Raw genomic sequence first — 23723 nt, forward strand, 5'->3', positions numbered from 1 at the left:
GGCAACGGTATATAGACGCGAGCTCCGCACTCACTCTATTGCTCAAGAGAGCCTGGCCCCCGCCCTGCAGGGTTAGCACTGCCACCCCCATTTCAGAGATGGAGAAACTGAAGCTCTTGCTGACAGCTACAACAAGCCAACCCCAGTCTCCCCCCCCCCCTCCCCAGCAGGCACCTGCTAGGGGCCTGGCTCTAGACTAAGCTGAATGGGACAGTCCAGAATCTTGTCGTGAGCACAAGGTGTAAGCTTCTGTCGTGGGGGAGACACACTCGCTTGCACACTATGACCTGAACCTCGGGAAGAATAGATTGGGACCCGGTTGAATTTAAGCTCTTTGCCTCTCTTGCTGAAAGGTTTTGTATTCTCAACCACTTAAATGGTGAGATGAGAGGACGCACCCCATCCCCCTCACAGAGCTGTTGTGAAAATGAAATCATGTGCACTAAGGGCTTAACCCAGTGCTTGGCCCACCATTGTAAACCATCATTAATGCTAACCACTTGGGGTAGCACTGTGTCAGGACAAGCCCAAGGTTGGAAAGCAGCCCACACTGTCTCTGCATCCCCTGGGATTCCAGACTGCTGTCGGCATTGGGGTGGGGCTGATAGCAGAACTTGACCCTGGATGACATTAAACTCTGGAGCAAGTTGGAAATTAGGCAGGCAAAGTTGCACCATCACCCAGGATCCAGTGTAGTTTCCGACTCTGTAGCTTCAGCTGAGCAACTTCTAGATGAAGGCTGGCAGATCAAGTTTGTCATCTGATGGCTTAATCCCATCCTACCAGCCTCACTGCTAAACGCAGTCCTCCTGGCCTCTCCTAGGATACTTGCCTTTGTGCATGTTTCCCATTAGTCATTCGCCTCTAACCAGACAGGCAGGATGAGATTTGTGTGTGAACTCGTGTGTGTTAACGAAAGCATGCATTTATTTGCCTGGGTGAGGAGAGGATATGCTCGAGCTTGTGTATGAAAGCATAAACACATTTGTTTCTCTGTGAAGATTGAATGTATCTGTGAATCTGTGAATGTAAAAACTTGTATGAATTTTCATACATTAATATATTAATAATGTGTGCATGTGTGTGTTTTGTGTGAATTTTCGGTTTTTTGAATGTGTGGTTCACTCTGGGTGTGTTTTTATAGACCTATCTGTGTAAGAAAGAGGGGGCAAATTGAGAGGACCATATACTGTTCAGAAGACCACTATTTAGCAAGCACTGACCAAGGTTCAGTTTTTACTTGTCTTTAGTAAGGGAGTGGACATGGCATCCCCTGCCCCCTACCTGGTATTCTTTTGGTTCCTCAACCCCAACAAAATGCCACATCCTCTAGGAGACTTGAATTTCTGAGTGGGAGTTCATTCCCCCACTCCTATTTCCTTACTGCTCTTTGTTTATAGCCCTGATCTATCAGCCCCTGCCTGTTTCTAAAAGGATTAATGATGACTTTTAGATATATGTACCACAAATAAAATGAACCACCCACATGACTTAATTACTTCTCCTGGGCACTCATCAACCTTAGGGCTAGAACTTGTGATTAATAACCCCCCCTTTCTATTTCATCAGGCTCTGTCTGTGCCAGTGCCTAGCAGTGGGCATGCATACAAGCTGATTAAACTCCTGTTGTGCTCATAGTGAAAGCTTGTGCCTTTACAGCCACAGATTCCCATCAAGTTTCCCTGGAGCAAAACTTTGCCTTCTTTGAACCTCGGTTTCTTGATCTATTAAATGAGGCCATTAATTCCTTGAAGAGATCAAACTTAAGTTGTTGTTGTTGTTGTTGTTTTTGTTTTAAAAAAAAAGTGTCACACTCAAATTGCATTCTGTGTATGTCACTTCACATTTCAATTGCCATTGCTTTTTTTTTTTTTAACTCTGAGTTTTGTTAGCTGAAAGACTAACAGACAGAAAACCTCTGTCTGCAGAAACCTCTGTCCCATAAACTGCAGATCAGGTGACAGGGCTTGACAGTTGCCCTACTGGATATTTCCAAAGGATATCTAAAAACTGCTGGGTTGGCCTGAGCTGTGCTGTATCAGAGATTCTCTGCCACTAGAGGAGAAAAGCTGATTTGGCTTTTTGGCCAGGAGGATCCCAGAACAAAGGCCTAGACGATCTTGCAGAGTGATCCAGGCCTGCTAATGTGCCTCAGATAAGGATGTTTCCTGCTGGGCTTCTCAGGTGGGACAACTGACCAGAAATATGTCAAGGAACTGTTGAGTTTTCTTAAGATAATACTTTGAGACAGTCTCTCTTTGAAGCTTAGACTGGCCTCAGTCTCCCAAGTGCTGGCATCCAGATATAACCACCATTCCGGTTCTGTAAGATAACTTGAACATACTACTATTACTCCATTCAATATTAATTCCTTTTATTACTTTTTTAAAACATATTTTGTTTGTGTTTATGTGTATGCACATGATCCCATCCATGGCTTACAGCAAAAGTCAGAAGACATTGTTGGGGAGCTGGTTCTCTCTCTCCACTGTGTGGGTTTCACATAACAAACTCAGGTTGCCAGGGAAGGTATCTAGTACCTTTATTATTTGAGCCATCTCACTAACCCACATTTTTTTGATTCACTGCTTTGATTTTTATCTCTAAACCACAAACTACAAGATGGCTTGTTTTATTAAGTTTTCTGAAAGTAAGTTTTACTCCGAAATCCAGGCTGGCCTGGAACTCCCTATGTAGCCCAGTTTAGGTCAGAACTCATGATAATCTGCTACCTTAGTTTCCTGAGTACTGCTATTAAATCATGCCCAACATGACTTATTTTTTAAGTAAAATTTTTAGTTTATATTTAAAAATGGGAAATACCATAAATATCCAGCATCAGAAAAAGGAATATACATCTGTTCAATTTAATTATGTAACATTATTATCAGGGTGGCTATGAAAATAGAGCAGCTGATATTAATAGCAGATTATAGAGTTTACATGTGCCAGGCAATATACTAAGAGATATGCATAACTTATTCCATTTAACCCTCAGGACCCCACCAAATAGCTATTTATGTCCTGGACTGTCTGGACTACTATGGCAAAGACTAGGACAATGTCAATTTAATTTCTCAGTTCTGGTGGCTAAGAAATCCAAGATAAAGATGTAGAGTGTAAGAGCCTTCTTCCTAGCTCACAGATTCCATCCTTTCATGTCTTCTTGTGATAGAAAGGAGAGAGGAGCTGTGATATATATATGATGGGAGATGTCATTCTGTATATGTTTCTCATACTGGTTAATAAAAAAAGCACTGGCCAATAGGAAAGGAAGATAGGAGGGACTAGGAGACAAGGAGGAAAGAGGAAGTAGTAAGGAGGAGCCAAGATGGAGAGTCTGGAGAGAGCAGTATGCGGCAGCCGGCTCCGAGTAAGAAGACCATGTGAAAATACATAGATTAACACAAAAGGGGTAACACTTAAGACAGAGCTAGCCGATAAGAAAGTAGTAACTGGCCAATAGTATAATATCAAATACAGAGTCTCTGTGCATTAACTGGGGCCAGCGGAGATATATATATATATATATATATATATATATATATATATATATATCAATATATCAATCACAGGGGCTTTGCTCTGCTGACCTAGTGCTTTCCAAAGGCCTCAAAATACTATTTAGGAATAGTGTTCAGATTTCAACAAACATGCCTTAGAGAGGCACAAAATTATTCTATACCATTTTATTATCTGTATTTTACAGATAAGGAAGCTAGGACACAGAGAAGTTGGGCAGCCTGCCTACGGTTCCTTAGCTAGAAAGAGTGGCTACATTCAGGCTGGCAACATTAACTATAAAGGGAAAATACTCATGATATTATGTTAGAAATAGAAAAGAAGACAAAAGTGACAGTTCTGACATAGCTTGTCAGAATGGGGTCCAGTACTTTTCCTGTTGCCCCAGAAGGGAGCTGTCACCCCACTATGGCAGCTAAGGTCACAAAGATCCAGAGAAGGTCTGCTTGGAGTCCATTTGAGCAGCACCACCATCTCCTGTAGTAACTGCAGGTGCTGTAGAAGGTTAAGACTGATTGCCCTTTGTGCCAGGCCCTAGCTAAGCATCAGTTCTGGAATCCTTGAGGTAAGAGGAGTCATGTGATGGGGCAGCACTGTTCAGGAGCTTTGCACTCCTGCTGACCAGACTGATGGCCTTACATGCATGGCACCTTAAAAACAGAAACACATTCCTTATAGTTGGGACTGTCACCTATGCTTGAAAGAAAAAGAAAACTAAACTTCTAAAAGGTTGAGACTTTACCAAAGTCTGCCTGACTTGAAAGCCAATTCTTGTCTCTATAATAGAGTCTGTTAAATGCGGCCACTGGGTGTTGCACATAGCAGGAGGCCAAAGGCAAATGCTAAGGAAAGGTCAGAGATTTGCACCAAATTTAGCCCTCCTGCTAGAGCAGTGTTTAAGACAAAAAAAAAAAAAAAAAAAAAAAAAAAAAGAGAGAGAGAGAGAGAGAGCAAGAGAGAGATTGGAAGTCAGAAAGCATAAAAATATGATAGCTAAGGCTTTATGATAAGTACACAGGACACTTTGCACTTTCTGGTTTCACTGAAACATCAGTGATCGCACAGACTCTTACTAATCATTCAGGAACTTGGTCTCCTATAAGATGTAGCTGAATTCAAAGTTTGGCATCTTCTGCAGACAACTGTAGGGTTAGCAGGGCCACTATTAATCAAGTCTGCCCAGCAAAGAACACTGGCAGACAACTCCCAGAAATGGAAACACAGATTACATAGCATGAAATGCTGTGTGCACAGCTAGAATAGTCAACACTGCAAATCAAGATGGTGGATTGCTATCCTTTTAAACCTACTGATTTGTGTGACATCAAAAATTTTAAGAATTAGTTATACTTGCTACTAACCAAAGAACATCACCTACAGTTGTTAGGACTGTAAAAATTAATAGAATGCAGCCTCTCTAGAAAGTCTTGAACTTGTTCATTCTCTTCTTTGACTCTTACTTCCCACTTTTAAGATTCTGCCCAAAGAATGTGTGTGTGTGTGTGTGTGTGTGTGTGTGTGTGTGTGTGTGTGTGTGTGTGTATAAAAATGGAATGCTTCACATGATGGCAGATACGTATGATCCTAAGACTTGGGAGGCAGAGGCAGGGTTTAAGACTATGCTGCAGATTCTGCCTCAGGGAGGGAAATGGTTAATAAGAATTAGAAAAATACTAAATAATTAAAGAGGAATTGATTAAGTATATTGTGCTCTATGTTTCCTTGTTGGAATATGAAGCATCTACAATATGAAAATGAATTCATGGAGCTGGAGAGATGGCTCAATATTTAAGAGCACTTGCTGTTCTTCTATATGACCCAAGTTCAATTCCCAGCATCATCTATGACTCAGCTCCAAGGCATCCAACACCTTGGGATCCGGGATCCTTGCATCATCCCCCCCCCCCCCACACAGGACACAAAGACCTCAGTAAACATAAATAAATCTAAAACAAAAGTGAATTCATATTTTGGTAGCAGGAAATTATACAAAACATACAATATGACTGAGATGATCACAATTATATAAAATGTAAAATGATAGTACAGAATAAAGAACCAAGTCAAAATACACTGAGCCATAAGCATTCTTTGTTTCTGAGTGACTGCATTTTGGATGTTTTAAATTTATCTCCTCATAGTTCTTCATTTTTTTTTACAATGCACTTACACTGTTCTCAAAATCTATAACAATAAACAACAGAATTAGCTTGAATCTAAGTTGTCTTTCCATGGTGTTCTTGGTCCACCCCCTGGTATCTCTAAGTCATAAACCTAAATTCATTGAAAAGCACCACCTTTAAATAATGATGCTAAATGTTGAAATCCAGCTTCAAAGTCCCTATGATGTTAAAATAAGCCCAGAAAAAGCATTTGCTGTGCCGTTCTTGGAGATGTTGAAGGACGTCATTCACGGTGGGCACCGAGTCAAACTCTTGCTCGTCATCACTGCTGGCAGCAAAGCAAAGAATTTGAACCATTCTGTGAGGGAATGGGGTCTGAGCTCCTGGAATAACTCTTTTCCTTAGACTGCTATAATTGTAACAAAGGAGATTGCTGACAAGCACACAGCAAATAGAACTTTCCCAGCCACTTTCTCCTATCAGCCTTGTAACAATCCTCGAAGGAAGATGGAAGTAATAGCAATAGCAATAAAACTAACAGTGACTGGAATTTACTGATCATTTATTACATGTCAGACACTAACAGGAAACACTTGATATGTGCAATCATTTAACTTTATGCTATGAAGTAAAGATTGATTATACCCATGTTATATGGAAGTATCTTGTCACTCAAAGTAGTCAAATAATCTGCCCAAGGTTGCCAAGGTAATAACTGGAAGGTCCAAGATTTCCACCACTGCTTACTGCATTCCTTTCACTTTGAATATATATGTGTGTGTGTGTAAAGCTTTGTTGTTAGGACAGACATCAATTTGGCAGTAAAGAGACCTTGATTCAGTTCTGGTCATTCTAACTGCATATTTCAGCTAAGTGCCCTGGTTTCCCTCTTGGTAGGATAAGTATCACCAAGCAAAAATAAATATATAAAGCATTCAGCCAAAGACTTACTAATCATGACCACTCAAGAAATGTTGTTATAGGGCTGCTATTTCTCAATTTGTCTTTTTTTAATATAGGTGAGGGCCAGGAGAATTCAATGTCCATAAGTCTCTGCTGCCAGAATTTCTAGACTGGCAGAGAAGTCACACTCCTCCCATCCTGTGCCCTCAGCCCTCAGCCCAGCACCAGCACTGGAGGAGGACTTGGCACAGTGGACACCTAACTTCCCTTTCTATTTGAGGTGCCCCTGAGAATGCCTAGGCCTTTGGGACTACTGTGTCCTCTGATTGACTATTTCATCGTAACTGTGTTGATCGTAAGTGCTGGCTGCTGAATGATAAACAAACCCCACCTTAAAGAAACAAGAATGAAGGAGCTACAAAAGGAACAAATGTCAAAATAGGACAGGTCACTACTGAATGGTCACTATTAGGACGCTTTTGGCTCAGTGCTTTATATACTCGGTTTTGCTTGGTGATGAAATAGCTTAACTGAACCTTCACAGCTAGGATGACCTTGCACTTCAGACCCTCTAAACTCATTGAGTGTGAACGATAAACAGAGACTTACAGAAAAAAAAAATGAGTCTTGACAGGATCTCACACTGAAAAATGGCTGCTGAATCAGGGTCAGATTCTACCCTCCCTCCTCCCACCCCAACTCCCAAGTCACCATCAAACTCAGTTTGCTCCTTACATGGGAGACAGCTGAGGGCCAATGAGAGCCCTCCAGTTAGGTTGGAGGCCCATGGGCCTTCCCACTTCTGACTTCTGATCCAGGGCTCTCTTCACAATACCAAGTTCTCTCTACAGAAACTGCCATTCTAGAATCACAGAGCTGGCTTTCGACTACAGCTTATCATCAGTGGGGAAGGCAGACTTTTATAGTGAAAATAATGGGGCCTGCTTGCAGGCATCAGCAGTGGCCTGAAAAATGACAAAATCTTCCAAATTCAGCCACATTGTGTAAGGGAAGTAAAAACAGCTTTGTCATACCATGAGTCCAAAATTAGAACAATGTCTGAAGAGGGTCCCAGAAATCAGGCGTTCTCTTAAGACCTTGGGTCTCATTTCCTTTCCCAAACAATTACTGCACTGTTCTGATGACCATTGGGTACTTACTGGGGATGTGCAATGCCCCAAGTGCAGTCTGGAATTTGGAATTGGATGTAATCCTTAGCCACACGTTGGCAGCCCTACCTCCTTAAGAGGTAGGAACACTGGAATCTCTGCCATCCGGTTTCCCTTTGGGGACTTAGTCTATTATTCAGCCAAGCTGCATTTGCTGCCCAGAATCATTTCCCTTCAAGAAAAAAATGGTTAGGAAAGTCCACAATTCTGTGGGCCTAGCTGCACCCAGGCTCAGTCTGTCTTATGGTCCTGTATAGGATCCACAAAATGTCTGGGCTAGGAGAATTCACTCATCCATCCATTCATTTATTCATTCATACACCAAAAAATGTACAAACACTGACCAAGAAAAACAACCAAAACCCAACTTTTCACTCATGGTACTTAGAGTAAAGAAAGTGGGACCAATGATGAACACATAAATGGGTAAATAACCCAGATATCTAGAAAAGATAATAAATGTTACAAGGGAAACTAGAAGCACAGAATAATGAAGCAATAGCCTTTCACAGTATTCAGAGAAAGCCTCTCTGGGGATTGAATATTATTTCTGAAATCATAGGGAGGAATAACACACACATTTGTACACATAAATAAATATAAACATGTACACACACATAAACCAAAACATACACATAAGCTTGCACACATAAATATACACATGTACACATATAAATACATGTACATACTTAAACATGTACCTGTACATACACATAGATATACACACAAGTATTCACACATATAAATATACACATGTATATACATAAACATACCGATGGACACACAAACATAAACATGCACCTGTTACACAAGAATATACACATGTACAAACACATAAACATGCAAATGTAGACATAAGTATAAGCATGTATTTGCACATAAACATACACATGACACGCATAAATATATATATGTGCACACACAAAAACATGAACATATATACACAAAACAAAACAAGAACATATACACACAAAAACATAAACACAAGCATACACACAAATATAAATGTGTACAAAAACACATAAATGTACACATATACACCCACACAATATTCACATGTACAAATACATAAATATAGGTATATGCACACATAAATATACACATGTACAGATATAATTATGTACATGTACAAAAATATAAGTATGTATAAGTACACACTAAATATTCACAAGTACAAGTACATAAATCTACATGTACACACATAGATATACACACATACAACATAATTATAAACATGTACACATGTAAGTATACATATGTAAACACAAATATACACAAGCATATACATATACATGTACATACATAAATATATTCATGTACACACATATAAATACACATGACTATGGACAAATTGATATACACATCTATATACATAATTGGATATTAATATACATGCATATGAACATACACATACATAAATGTACACATATACACGCATAAATTTTCACATAAACATACACATATGTCCACATGTAGAAACACACATGTATAAACATAATTAGACACATAAACATATATATAAACATATACACATAAATGAAATGTGTATACACAGAAATATATACATGTACACACATAAACACATATAAACATACACTTGGAGAACTACATAAATATATATATACAAACATGAATATAAATTGTATGCACAAACATAAAATACACATGCACACAATAAAAAACACATGTGTGTACAACTAGACATATGTACAAACATGAATATGTGTAAATGTGTACACACAAGCATAAACATATGTGATAATATATTATTTATGACTTATTGAAGCTTGCCTGAGGATTCAGAAAGCAACGTCAGCCTGAAGCTATAGAGATCAGGTATGGCGATATACACCCTTAATCCTGGGACTCAGGATTAAAAGATAGAGGGATCTCTGTGAGTACAAGGTCACCTAGCTCTACACAAGGTTGATCTAGTCCTAAAGAGAAACAGCGCACGCAAAGATGACCTCAGCACCCGGGATCACACACCTTTAATCCCAGCACTAGAGGGGTATAAAAGATAGGTGTAGGGTCTTCAGTGGACTGTATCAGGCATTCATTCTCCAGCCACAATGAAGACAGGAGGGATTCATTCTCCCACATTGAGGACAGGAAGATATTCAGTCTCAGGGTTCTCCAGCCACCCTGAGGAGAGGCAGCAGGATCAGCCCTTTCAGCCTGAGGAACAGGTAAAAGCTAATGACTGGCTACTTTGCTTTTCTGATCTTCAGCTTGAAGCTTGAAACCGAAACCCAATATCAGTTTCTGGGTCTTTTATTATATTTATCGAGCAACAAACATACACATCGATACACCCATAAATATACACATGCACACACACATAAATACACAAATATACATATACACATATGTACACACAAATAAATACACTTGTGTAAACACATACTAACATACACATGAACACAAATATAAATATATACATGTACACACATAAATGTACACATGTACACACACATAATTGTCCATATATACATACAAAAATATACACCATATAAACACATGCATAAACATTCACATGTAAATACACAAACATTAATATACCCATGTATATACACCAGCATAAACATAGACATTTGTAAACATACGTTAAATAGATACATGTCCACACAAAACATACACATGAACACAAAAATAAATATATACATATACTCATGTTTACTCATAAATATACACATGTACATACATAATCTCTGTATACAAATCAATGATTATGTATGTATATGGTTATGTTAATGTATATGTACATTTTATACTTATGTATGTGTGCATGTGTATATTTAAGTGTGTTTATATGTGTATATGTGTGTTAGTGTATATGTTTATGTATTTTACCTGTGCACATTTTTGTGTGTATACATGTGTATATTTCTGAGTGTATAATTGTTGTGTAATAGTTTCCTCTCTGACTGAAAATTTACCATCCTTAAGAAGAAAGGTTAACAACTCAAATATCTTCATGAAGTCCCTGAAACGGATTAGGTTCACTAGGTCCCTTCCTGGCAGAATAAAGAACTAAAGGCTGAGCTTCCCTCTAAAATGAAAGGAAGCTTAGGTACAAAGAAAACTCTGAGTTCAACTGAGCTGCTTGTAAAAAGCAGAAACCAGTTGAGCTGCCTGGAAGAGGTTTAGACCAACCAAAGCATTCGAAAGATGTTCTTTATGCCTGCAGGCTGAGCATTATCCTCCCAGTTCCCATGCTAGGGTGGATTTTATTGATGCAGCTGTCTTTGAGTCATTTCTGCTTCTGTAAGTAACCCTTCACCAATAACACAACTTATGTTTCTCCAGATTGGACTATGGTGATATCCATACTTTGTTCTGTCATGGAAAACCTATCAGGGGAGAGTGGACATGTGTGTTGTGTCTCCCCAGGAAACGTTTTGTCAGATAACAAACATGGTTGGTACCCAAATAGGGGCCCAATAGAACCAAAGGTGAGCTGGGGAGGAGTGAGTGCACTGTATGGATAACAAGGCATGTTACTGAGGCTGAAAAACTTGAGGGAGGAACATTTATGTAAGAAATGCTGATACAGTTGTTCTTTTCTATATTGTGTATGTTATTTTGCCTTTATGCTATGTCAGCAGTTGGAAAGTTCTTGCTACAGGTGGCAAGACATGCAACTAACAGTAACCATGAGTGTTAGGAGTATCTGGAGAAGGAATAGCAGGAAGGCAGTCTTCATTTCTCTGTATGGCATAGGGTGGCATGCCTACTTTATGAGTGTGGTCCACCACAATAATCTGGAGATGCCCTGAAAACATTCAAAGTTTTAGAATAAATGTTGTAGTCTTTGAGATTAGTTCACAAGAGGCAATACTTCTGGCAAGAAGTGGTAGAGTTTGTCTGGCATTGTTGTGTGTAGCAAAAACTGCTTCTGAGGCTGAGAGGGAGGCCAAGCAGGAACTTGATTGTGTAAAGCAGGAACTTGTTCAAGTATAGGAGCAGTTGCAACAATAAAGGAAGATGTGGCTAGCATCCTCTGTGCTAACCTCTAATTTGGCAACTAAATTATATAAACAAGTGGATGAAAGAGAGATGATAAAAGCAATAAACAGTACCTCTCAAGCTCAACCTTTAATAGAAAAAAAAAGCTGTAACCATGGGCTAATGCAAGATGCTACTGTGAATAGGAAATACTCAGAATTTAAATTGCTGAAATTAGGGAAGACTTAAGCAATGAAAGAACATGCCTCAGCCTGGCTTGTGAAGCTGTGAGGAATGGAAGTAGATACTGCTGTGGAGAAAGGAAAACTGAGTAACATAACTAACCATCCTTCCTTAAGGCAAAGACTGCATAACCCAAGACAGTATGAAGGAAATCAGTCCATGATGGATTGGCTTTTCAAAGCCATTAGGAAAACTTAGTTATCGCCCTCTGAGGTTCCCATAAACATCAGGAACTGGAGGACTACAGAAGAGGGGCAGAGGCTACTGAAGGGGTTAGGAATAAGAGAAGCTGTGTTTGAACCCTGGTTAACTGGACCACATAAACTGTGTTCACAGAGGAGTTAAAGGAAATGTTGATCCAGCAGGGTCTCGAGACTGGTGTGGAACTTCAGCAGCTTTGCTGAGCCCTTTGGTGGCACAGGATCTTAATAAAGTTGGAAAAGCTTTGACAGATTTCAGTGACTTAGACCAGCATGTAAAGAGTGTCTCTAAAGTAAAACAACAAGCTAGAGGAGATAAGAAAAATGTACAACAGAGGAAGAAGTGTGTCTGGGTTATTTGATGACAAATGTAGCAGGAAAGAAATGACAGAAAGCCAAATTGTGCACTAAGGAGCTAAAAGGCTTTAAAGTAGTGGTTCTCAACCTTCCTAATGCCAATATCCCTTAATACAGTTCCTCATGTTGTGGTGACTCCTAACCATAAAAGTATTCCATTGCTACTTCATAACTATAATTTTTCTACTGTTATGAATAATAATAGTATGTAGAATATATAATATGCAACCTCCATGTTGCCAAAGCCCACAGGCTAAGAACAACTACTTTAAAGCCTGAGGTACACAGTTCACAGAAGACATCCATGATAGAACATTACAGGTAAAGACAATCAAATCTGTTCCATGGGTGGGTAATTATACTTGCAGATTAAGTAGTACACAATTCCCTCCAGCAAAAGAATATGCTAGGTGTGGAGATTGTTTTCCTAGCCAAGGACTCCCCCAACATCCAGGTATGGTGGATGGAGAGGCAATCACAGCTGCAAGGTCAGTGACAACCCAGTCTCTCTCACCTAGAGAGCAAGCAGGTGCAGCAGCTGAGAGAAAGACTATATTTACCTTTGGCCCTGAGTAGGGCTGAACATATTAAGTCAGGCCCACTGAGTTTATTAGGTGTGGAGAAATGTAGGGAGGTTCTGTGGAGGATCCAGGATATGAAAACATAATGGTTCAGAGAGAATGACTGAGGACTACAGAAAGCTAATTAAGTTAGTGCCTCCTATCCACACTTTGTACTAAGCTTTGATCTGTAGAGAAAGCAATTAATATAAATGGATGGAATCCTGCCATGCTCTGTCAACTCTGGCTTTTGTTCAACTTCAGTATCTTCTTAGTTGTAAACCTTTGGGATCATCTGACACTGGCTTATACCATATGACAGCAAATGTTCACAGTGCTTCACCAAGGTTATCTTTGTAACCCCAATATTTGTTATGGGATAGTTATGGGATATGCTGGAAAAGGCTTTGTTATATAGCTGACATAATTTAATGAATTTTTCCCCCTTTTGTTTACTACTAACAAATAATCAGGTAACAAAAGAGAGGGCAACTTTATCATTGGACTACTTCCTGTTGTTTGGGGGCATTTAAGACCTTGAGGTAAACTTAATCTTCACTGTCAGAATATGGTCAGGTGTCATGGGCCTCTGCTTCTATAGCCAAAAGCTGATAATCATATAATAACAACTGATGAAAGGTCTGGTTAAAATTCTTTTGAAATTGATGTTGAAAAATCTAGAGAAAAAATTTATAAGACAGAAAACAATTAGTAGGATTAGGAAAAGGAAGAGAAAGGGAGTTAAGAAAGTATCCCATTTCACATTGGACCATCAATGATCCATGGGCTAGAAACATAGAGGTGTTCCTTACATGTTTGGAGATCTGTCTGGAGTTGTCCGATCTTGTCCTTCATTATAACCAATTGGTTGATATTGAAGCAACACTCCTCCCTGAGGAAAAGGCAAGGGCCACCCTTCTCCATTGTTAGTAGATCTCTGGCCCTAAAGTATGAGGATGGTCTAAACCACCTGTTGGAGGTCTTGAATGAAGAGAGGAACTAGCAAGGGTTCTTTACTGGATATCACCTTTAATTGAAAAAGGAGGAACACCAGGGCACAATTCCTAGCCAACCTGGTGAGTAGGCAGTGGATGGGTGCCACAAAAGATAGTGGCATTGTGAACATTTGGGTACTGAGGCTGGGTGGGGGGTAGTGCTGAGGGTTAGGGTATTATTACAGTCTAAAGAGTCAGTCTTTGATACCAAAGAGTAGGAGAGATAAAGGGCTGTAGTAATATTTGGTTCAGAGTAATTAATAAGTGGTGAGATGAGAGAGTCTAATAGACCAATGGGTGAGGCCATAAGTGGTGGTAATGGGTTTGACGTGGAAGGCACACAAAACCCGCAATCTTCAATGCAGCCAGGCATAGTATTATGCAGTAGCTGATGTGTGGCAGCTAAGATCTGAAACAAGAGATGGAGTGACCAAGAGGACAGAGAGGTGGGATTAGTATCATCCAAGAGGAGAGGTAGTATAGAGGTAAGATATTTTGATGAATGTTAGATCACATCTTTTATTTTTCTATACCTAGATGTTTAGAGACTGGTGTATATACTCTGTATTTTTATCACCAGCTCCTATAGTTTGCCAGTGATATTCTCCTTTCACCTGGTGTCCCATGAGTCTTGAAAATGTAGAGGTGGAAGGATCTTTCTGTAAAGAAGAGAAGGGGGATTGGAATGGCACAAATTTTTTCCCATGGTGTTTTTAGGACCAATATAGGCAACCTCTATAAGTTTCTGGCCACTGTTTACAGTAATCTTCTTTTTGGCCATAGAGAAAACAGGTATGGGGGTAAGTCCCTATGAAAGAAAGATGGATAAGGAAGTTAGAGGGAGTTGGATCAGCCTTTGACAGCCTGCTACAAAGCAATTTATTAACCCTATTAGAAGGGTTGTTGGTTAGAGGTAGGGGGACTCCTGAATATTAAAAGTCTATATGCAAGAGCTACCCTGGACATGTGTAGATAGGAAGAAATAGAGGAGGAGAGAGCATGTTTAGATATAATTGTTTTCAGATTACTTGTTTGTGTCATGTCAGAAGGTGTTACCATAGAGACAATTTTAAAATTCAGTATGCCAGCTTTGATCATTGGGCTGTAATGAGGTTAAGCTGTTTGTAGTAACAAAACAAGGCTTTAATAAAATCCAAGTCTGTGAAAGGAGAGGGAAAGGGTAGTAAAACAAAATCCACCAAAATCAGTTTTATAAGTTCCAAGTTGGAGCTGAGAGACAAGAGAAGCAGAGGAGAGGCATAGAGAAGCTATTAAGACTTCCAGAAGACAGGAGGGACAAGGTCCTAGAGGCTCAGAAGGGCACAAAGAGGCTGCAGGACTTAGCAGAAAGCTCTTAGAGAGAGGAGACAAGGAGGCAAGGAAACATGGAAGGTTCCAATAGAGGGACAGGAGTAAGTATCTTAGTAAATAGAGAATTGACTATGTTGTGGGGCCTCTGAGGGCAAAGCATGGAGATGCCCATGTGGTGGGCTTACTGGAGGGAGTAGCAGGCTCCAGTAGCCAGAGAGAAGACATTTACCAAGTAGGCAAGGAGAGATGGATGGTTAGAACAGGTGGAGGAAAGAAGTGGCTAAACAGGTGAACAATAGAATTTGGAATCCTTGCTTGTGACTGTGAGTGACTGAATTAGATTTGTATCTAGGGTAATGGCCTGAGGGGTGGACAACTGGACCTTAGAGGGTAAGACCCTATATTGCCTGACAGATAGAAAGTTTAGTAGAGCAGAGGTGGCAGCCTGGCTAATTTTAAGGGCCAGATTACAGAGGAGAAAATCATCTACATATTGTAGATGAGCTTAGATTCAGGAAGAGACAGAGAGTACATCAGAGGCCAAAGCCTGCCCAAAGATGTGGGTTGTCCTGGAACCCATGGAGTAGGATGGTCCAAGGGGAGTTGGGTGGAAATGTGAATGCCTGGGTCAGTCCTAGTAAAGGTAAACATATTTTGTGACTGGAAGTCAAGATGAATGAAAAAGAAGACACCCTTGAGTTCACGGACAGAGAAATGAGAGGTCCCTGAGGGGATGGTAGAGAGGATAGTATGGGTGTTGGGCACTATGAAATAAAGAGGAACAACTACAGAGCCAATAATTGGAGATCCTGAAGCAACCCTTAGGTTCTGTTGGGGTTTTAAACTGTGAGCACAGAGGTTTTAAAAGAGGAAGAGGTGGGGCACAAAGGGCCTTTTCTTAAGAGGTCATAAATAAGAGTCTTAAGTCCCCTGAGACTTTGGAGAGAGAGAGTAGGTAATGAGCCTGGGTGATGTAATAGGATTTTGTAATTGGGTAATAAGAGGGCAATGATGTTTGGCTTTAGAGGAGTTTTGTGTGTCCTATACTTGGAGATCCAACTGAGAGGCAAGCAAAGTGAAAAGTGTGTCAGATTGTGTGGTTTGGAGGAGAAAGAAGAGGAAGATGGTTGGTGAACCACTGGTCAAGTGGATTGGGGGAGTGAAGGAAATAGAGGTTCTCTCTTTGACTAGGAGTTCCCTTTCCAGCAAAGGGGCAGGTCAGGTTAGTACAACTAGGAAGTAATGAGTAAAGGGGGATACCCCTAAAGATACAGCTAAGTAGTAGGATTTGGTGAGATTCCCAAAGCTGTCTCACTACTCTGACAAATTCTGTTGGGACTGAGTAAGTGGCCTCAGTGTCCTGAAGGAAGAAGATGGGTTACTATGATACCATGATAACTACCATGGCTCCTTGTTTGAGAGGGCATTGGTCAAGCCAAGGGAGCCCCATGTCCCCTCAGTTGTCCATGGCCAGACCTAGGTCAGCTGAATGGTGAAAGAGGTTCAATGTCACCATGCCATGAGGGACATGGGGCCACTAACAGACAAATTTCCCTTTTGATGGCACTTTGGGCATGATTGAAGTGGTTTATGAAGGCTTGGGCATGCCTGGGTACAGTGACTGACCTCACATTATTTGGAGCAGGGACCTAGAGGTTCTCAGGCTTTGGGAGGAGAGGGAATCTGAGCAATTGCTATAGCCAACTGAAAGGCATCCACCAACATCAGACATTTTTGTTTGGGAACTTTTTCCCAAACAAACTCCTATGCTACACTTTAAAGATCAGCACTAAGACTTCTGCATCCCCTGTGTGGGCATTTAAATTTGGCCCTAATGTAGGGAAACTCTGGGAGAAAAAAAATAGGTGGTAAGGAGTTATTTCCTAACTGAGGTCTTAGGATCCACATTGGAATATTATAAGAATGCCTTTGTAAGGCACCTTACAAATTGAGATGGCTTTTCATGTTTGTCCTGGAGGACCTCTTGGATTTTTTTCACTGCTTTAATGACAGCCTTGTGGAGACCAGCAATGAGGCAAATTATACATTGAACCCTACCTAGAATGCCCTCAACCCATGGTGGGTATTGTAGTTACATTCAGACTCCCAGTTGGGAACAGCCTCATTACCAACTTGGTGGGCAGTGTTAATTTAGTGAATTTCATCTGTATTTGTCCTATCCTGGTCCATGCTCCTCAAGGAGAATGCTGTTGGTGAGATTATGTAAATGTCATAGAAGGCAAGGCTGTAAGATTGGGTGATATGTTGGAACTCTTTAATTAAAGTAGAGTAATTAATGGTATGAAATACCTCCCTCTTTTCTATTTGAGAGAGATTACGTAATGAGAAAAGAACATGTATCTTGACCAAGCCATTCACCCTAGCAACTACTTCCCACAAAGGGAGAACCATGCCAGGGTTAGACCAGATTGGGGGAAGTAGAGGGAGTCACATGTTGAGAACAAGTAACAGGAGGACTATGGGCTGCTGCTAGGGTGAAAATGGGCAGCAAGGAGAGTTGATTCAGGTGGCCTGTTTCTAGGAGAGGAAAAAGGGAAAAGGAAGGGATTAGAGAAAGAGGAGGAGCTGAGGATTGAGGTAAATAGGGGAGAGGCTTGTTAGCTGGATGGGAAATAGTGGAGGAATCATCTGGTTCCGGCTTCATAGCTAGAATGAGCTGGGCGGAGGAACAGGATGAACAGAGAGAGCTTGGAGTGGAAATAAGAGAGAGCTGGAATGTAGATAAAACTGGAAAGTAGGGAATGGGTAAGCTACATTTCCCTGATCATTTGCAGTAGTTGCAAAGGTCCCAAATAATATTGGGATCTATAGTGTTATTAAGAAGTCATTTGGATTGATTAACTAAGGAATATTGAGGAAAAATTTGATTGCAATAGTGAATAAATTTGGGGCCTTTCAGGTTAGATGCTAGGTGGAGAGGTTGGAAATTGTCTAAGAGGCATCCCAAAGGGGAATGAAAGGGTAAGGATGTCATTGTTCTCATGGATGAGAAGGGGTGGGGAAGAAAAAAATGGTCACAACAGTCTCTAGTTGAGGGTGTGCCCAGGACTCAGGGAGGACCAAAGGAGACCAAGTCATTTAATGGGTCAAAACTGCACTCTGTGGGGGTCAAGGCTAACTTCCCAAAGAGACTTGGGGCCTTGTACGAGGGTTTCAGTGAGGCTCAAAGGCTTGTCAGAAGAAAATGGAAAACCAAGCTCAGACATGAGTTCTCATCCACAGGAAAGGAAGATGAGTTTGTTGAGGGTGGACCAGAGATGAAGGATAGGATCCCAGTATGGCTTAGATCTCAAGGGGGAGCACAGACACAATGAAAGTCTGAGGCACTACGCCAATGAAAGGGTTTTACTGACACAAATGGCATTTTAGCAATCAGATGTCAAGAAATGCCACAAAGTTACACCATTAGACAAACCTCACACAAGGTATTTATTGGAGAGTAGAGGGCTAGGCCAAGGCCCAGGCTTTTATAGGGTCTTGAAAGCATGCATAGTGAGCTAGAAAGTTATGCCTAAGTGAAGTAGTGGGAGGCTGCTGAAGTATTCCTTGACTGTTTTTTTCTTTTCTTTTCTTTTAATTTATTTTTTTTATTTAATTTATTATTTTACATGTTGATCCCAGTTCCCTCTTCCTCCCTCCCTCCCTTTACCTTCTCTGCCCCCTCACATGCACCCTGACCACCCTCCCCACCCCTCCACCCACCCCAATTCCACATGTAGGGCAAAGCCATCCAGGTGGAGTCATGTAGATCTGTCAAGTCATTTGAAGTAGGGACTAGGACTTCTCTCCAGTATGTAGGTTAAGGCAGTATTCTTCCATGGGGGATGTGTTCGCAAGGTCCTTTTGTGCATCAGGGATACATCCTGTCTGAGGTCCCTTAGAATTCTCAGTCCTTCTGGTTGAGACCCATATTCAGGGGGGCCTGAGTCAGTCCCATGCTGGCTTCCCAACTATCAGTCTGGGGGTTGTCAGCTCTTCCTTGTTCAGGTCAGCTGTCTCTGTGTTTCTGCAACCCGGTCTTTTCCTCTCCATCTGTATCTGGATTCAGATTCGACTCAGTGTTTATGTATGGGTGTTTGCTTCTGTTTCCAACAGGTATTAGATGAGGGCTCCATGGATAAGTTAGTTGTTGATCTCGCTATCCGGGAAGGGCATTTATGGTAGCCTTTCCACGGTTGCTCAAATTGTTAGTTGGTGGCAGTATTGTAGGTCTCTAGATCTTTCTTTAGGTTCCGTTTTCCCTTCAAACCAATAATGTTCTCTCTCTCTCTCTTTTGTGTCCTCTCTCTCTCTTCTGTCTTCTATTCCTTCCCTGACTCATTCTTCCTAGTTGCATGTGCTTTCTTCTCCTACTCCTCTTTCACCTACCTCTCTCTCCATTCACTGCCCCGCCCACTTCCCCTGTGGCCTGGGGGACTTCTCCCTTCCCCCTTCTGTGGGGGACTTTATATGAATCTCTTAGAATACACCTTGTATCCTAGTTCCTCTGGTGGTGTGAATTATAGGCTGGTGATCCTTTGCTCTAGGTCTAAAATCCATATATGAGCGAGTACATACCATGTTCCTCTTTTTGTGACTGGGTTATCTCATTCAGGATGGTTTCTTCAAGAACCATTCACTTGCCTGTGAATTTTAAGATTCCATTATTTTTATTTTTCTGCAGAGTAGTATTCCATTGTGTAGATGTGCCACATCTTCTTTATCTACTCTTCAGTTGAGGAACATCTTGCTTCCAGGTTCTTGCTATTACAAATAATCCTGCTATGAACATAGTTGAGCACATGTCTCTGTTGCAGGGATGTGGATCATTTGGGTATTGTCGGATCCTGTGGTAAACTAATTCCCATTTTCCTGAGGAACCGCCATTCTGATCTCCAAAATGGCTGAACGAGTTTGCACTCCCACCAGCAGTGGAGGAGTGTTCCCCTTTCTACACATCCTCTCCAGCATGAATTGTCATTGGTGTTTCTAATTTTAGCCATTCTGGCAGGAGTAAGATGGTATCTCAAAGTTGTTTTGATTTGCCTTTCCCTGATAGCTAAGGATGTTGAGCACTTTCTTAAGTGTCTTTCAGCCTTTTTGATTTCCTCTATTGAGAATTCTTTCTTCAGTTCTGTACCCCATTTTTAATAGGGTTATTTGGTGTTTTGTTGACTAGTTTCTTGAGTTCTTTGTATATTTTGGAAATCAGCCCTTTGTTGGATGTAGGATTGGTGAAAATCTTTTTCTAGTCTGTGGGCTGGGCTGCCATTTGGTCTTGTCCACTGTGTCCTTTGCCTTACAGAGGCTTCTAAGTTTGAAGAGGTCCCATGTATTAATTGTTGCGCTCAGTGTCTGTGCCCCCCGGAATTATGTGTAGGAAGCAGTCTTCTATACCAATTTGTTCAAGGGTACCTCCTACTTTCTCTTCTAAGAGGTTCAGTGTGGATTTATGTTGAGGTCTTTGATCCATTTGGACTTAAGTTTTGTGCATGGTGATAGACATAGATCTATCTGCAGTCTTCTACACACCATCATCCAATTGTGCCAGCACCATTTGTTGAAGATGCTGTCCTTGACCCATTGTATTCTTTTAGCTGTTTGGTCGAAAATCAGGTGTTCATAGGTGTGAGGGTTAATATCAGGATTTTCAATTCAATTCTGTTGGTCTAACTATTTTTCTGCTAATACCAGGCTGTTTTCAGAACTATAGCTTTGTAGTAGAGCTTAAAGTCAGGGATGGTGATGCCTCCTGAAGCTCTTTTATTGTACAGGGTTGTTTTGGCTATCCTGAGTCTTTTGTTTTTCCATATAAAGTCAATTATTATCCTTTCAAGGTCGGTGAAGAATTGTGGTGGGATTTTAATGGGGATTGCATTGAATCTGTAGATAGCTTTTGGCAAGATTGCCATTTTTACTATGTTTGTCCTACCTATCCCAGAGCATGGGAGATCTTTCCATTTTCTGGAAGATTTTCATATCATACCTTGCATCCTCTGTATAACTTGATAAAAATTATTATATGGGGTTGGGACAGAGCTCAAAAGGGTTTTGAGTAGGCTAAGATCCTTGTAGGGCAAGCTAAACAGCTGCCCCCCCACTCCAATGCCCCTTACTATTAGAAGTCACTGGGAGTTCAGAAAGCTATGGCTGAGGGCTGTGGCCTGCTCCACAAGAGGTAGTTCAAATCTGGTAATATAAGCCAGGCCTAAAACCTATAGCTGGGTAGGTCGTAGATCCCAACAGTGAAGCAATTTCTATGGTTTTTCTAGATAGATGTGATGTGCCTATTACACTGACTTCTAAACATATGTGTTTCTATTCATAGATCACTGACTGCTGTTATCAACTTCAACTCATAACCACTGGAAAAGCTCCTGAGAACAAATGACTGTTACTGCAGCATGATGATCTATTTTTAGTAATAGGTAAACATCTATACTCAACCCTCCAAGGCTCAGTGATCACAGTGGAAGTGGAGGCAGAAAGACTGTAAGTGTTGAAGAAGGGGGCAAGGTGTTGCATAACAGCTGCTTCTGAGATTGAAACATTCTATCCTGCAGGGCAGATTTGTAAGAAGGAAGGTAAATAACTCAAATGGGCTTCAGGAAGTTCCTGAAACTGACCAGATTTAGTAGGTTCCTCTCTGCCAGTCCTCAGGTAAAAGGAAACTGAGGGGCAAAGAAACCTCTCAGAAGAGAAAAGCTGCAAAGACTGAGACCAGACCAGTTGCCTGGAAGAAGCAGAAACCAGCCAAGCTGCCTTGAAGCGATTTAGATCAGCAGAGGCACCTGGAAGGACATTCATTAACCTGTTGAGATGATTGTATACTGCATTGTGCTCCATGTTGCTAGTTTTGTGAGCTGTCACCCAAGCTGGGGTGGGATTTTTAATGCAGCTATCTTTGAGTAGCCCCTCACCCATATTCCTATATGTAACACCAATAAAACTATCTTAGTTTCCTTTGGTCCTATCTAGGATGAGTAGATGTACAACAGTACTTATGTAAAGTTATGTTGTATATGCATATATTATGTGTGTATTCATATGTGTGTATGTGTGTGTGGGAAGCCCATACAAGGTGGAGCCTGGCTGGATGCCAGGTAGTCTGAGCTTAGCTGCAGAGCTTAGCTGTAAACAAGCCTTATTTGGAAGTGCTTGATGGATCTGGTGTGCTTCCTCCTTCTGTGGCCTATCTGGGATCGCCAGGTGGCATGAGCTGATTGGGCAGTGAGCACACATTTAAGGGCTTGCTGGGGCTGGGTGAAGGAGAAGCAGAAGCAGAAGCTGATGTACAAAGTTCCTGAATAAACTGCTTGAAGAAGAGTAGTGGTTGTGTTTCCTTGCTGGTCGAGGTAGACGTGACGTGTGTGTATATTTATGCTTGTGTTTGTGGTTGTGTATGTATTAGTGTACATATGTACATTTCTGTGTGTGTATATATGTATATATATTTATGTGTGAGTACATGTTTTATGGTTGTGTTTACATATGTGCACATGTTTGTATGGGTATATTATCTTTGTGTACATAGTGTATATATGTGTAGTTTTAGGTGTGTGTAAGTGTATGTTAATGTGTGTGTACATGAGTGTATTTATATGTGTGTACATGTAAAATTTCCTGCGTTTGTTCAGGCCTATATTTTTTGGTAACTGTTTATGTTTACATGTATATATTTATCTGAATATATCAGTGTTTGTATTTGTACTGCATGTTTGTGTTATTGTACTTGTGCATATTTATCTGTGTACATGTGTATATTTATGTTTGTATACTATGTATATTTTGTGTGTATATATATATATATATGTACATACTTATGTGCATGTATATATGTACGTCTGTGTGGTTTTATATGTTATATTGTATATTTACATATGTGTATATAACTATATTCATGTATGTGTGCATGTGAATATTTATGTGGGCATACATGTGCATGTTTATGTGTTTTTTATGTATGTATTTAAGGTATGTGCACTTGTATGTATTTATGTTTATGTGTGTATGCTTATGTTAGTGTGTGTCCATGTTTATGTTTGTGTGTGTGCATATATATGTTTATGTGTGCACATGTGTAATTTATGTAAGCACACATGTGGGAAGCTGGGCTTCTCGTGGCTGCAGTTGGAGCCAGCCGACCTGCCCACAGTTCATACTTGAGAGGGGTAGTGTGGATTGAAAAAAGCTAGCTAAAGACAATAAAAGAAAAGACAGATATATAGCACAGTATTGGGAGGGCAAAATCTAGTCCATACTGAATGCCCTGAGTTTATTCTTCAACTTTCTTAAGTACCCAACCAAAAGTGGGGATAATGGCAGAAGACTTCTATTATCATGTATGAGGGGCAAACAATTACTTCCCTTAATCCTCCAGGCATTTGGTAGC

This window comes from Phodopus roborovskii, unplaced genomic scaffold, assembly GCF_943737965.1.
Source record: "Phodopus roborovskii unplaced genomic scaffold, PHOROB, whole genome shotgun sequence".
Taxonomy (NCBI): domain Eukaryota; kingdom Metazoa; phylum Chordata; class Mammalia; order Rodentia; family Cricetidae; genus Phodopus; species Phodopus roborovskii.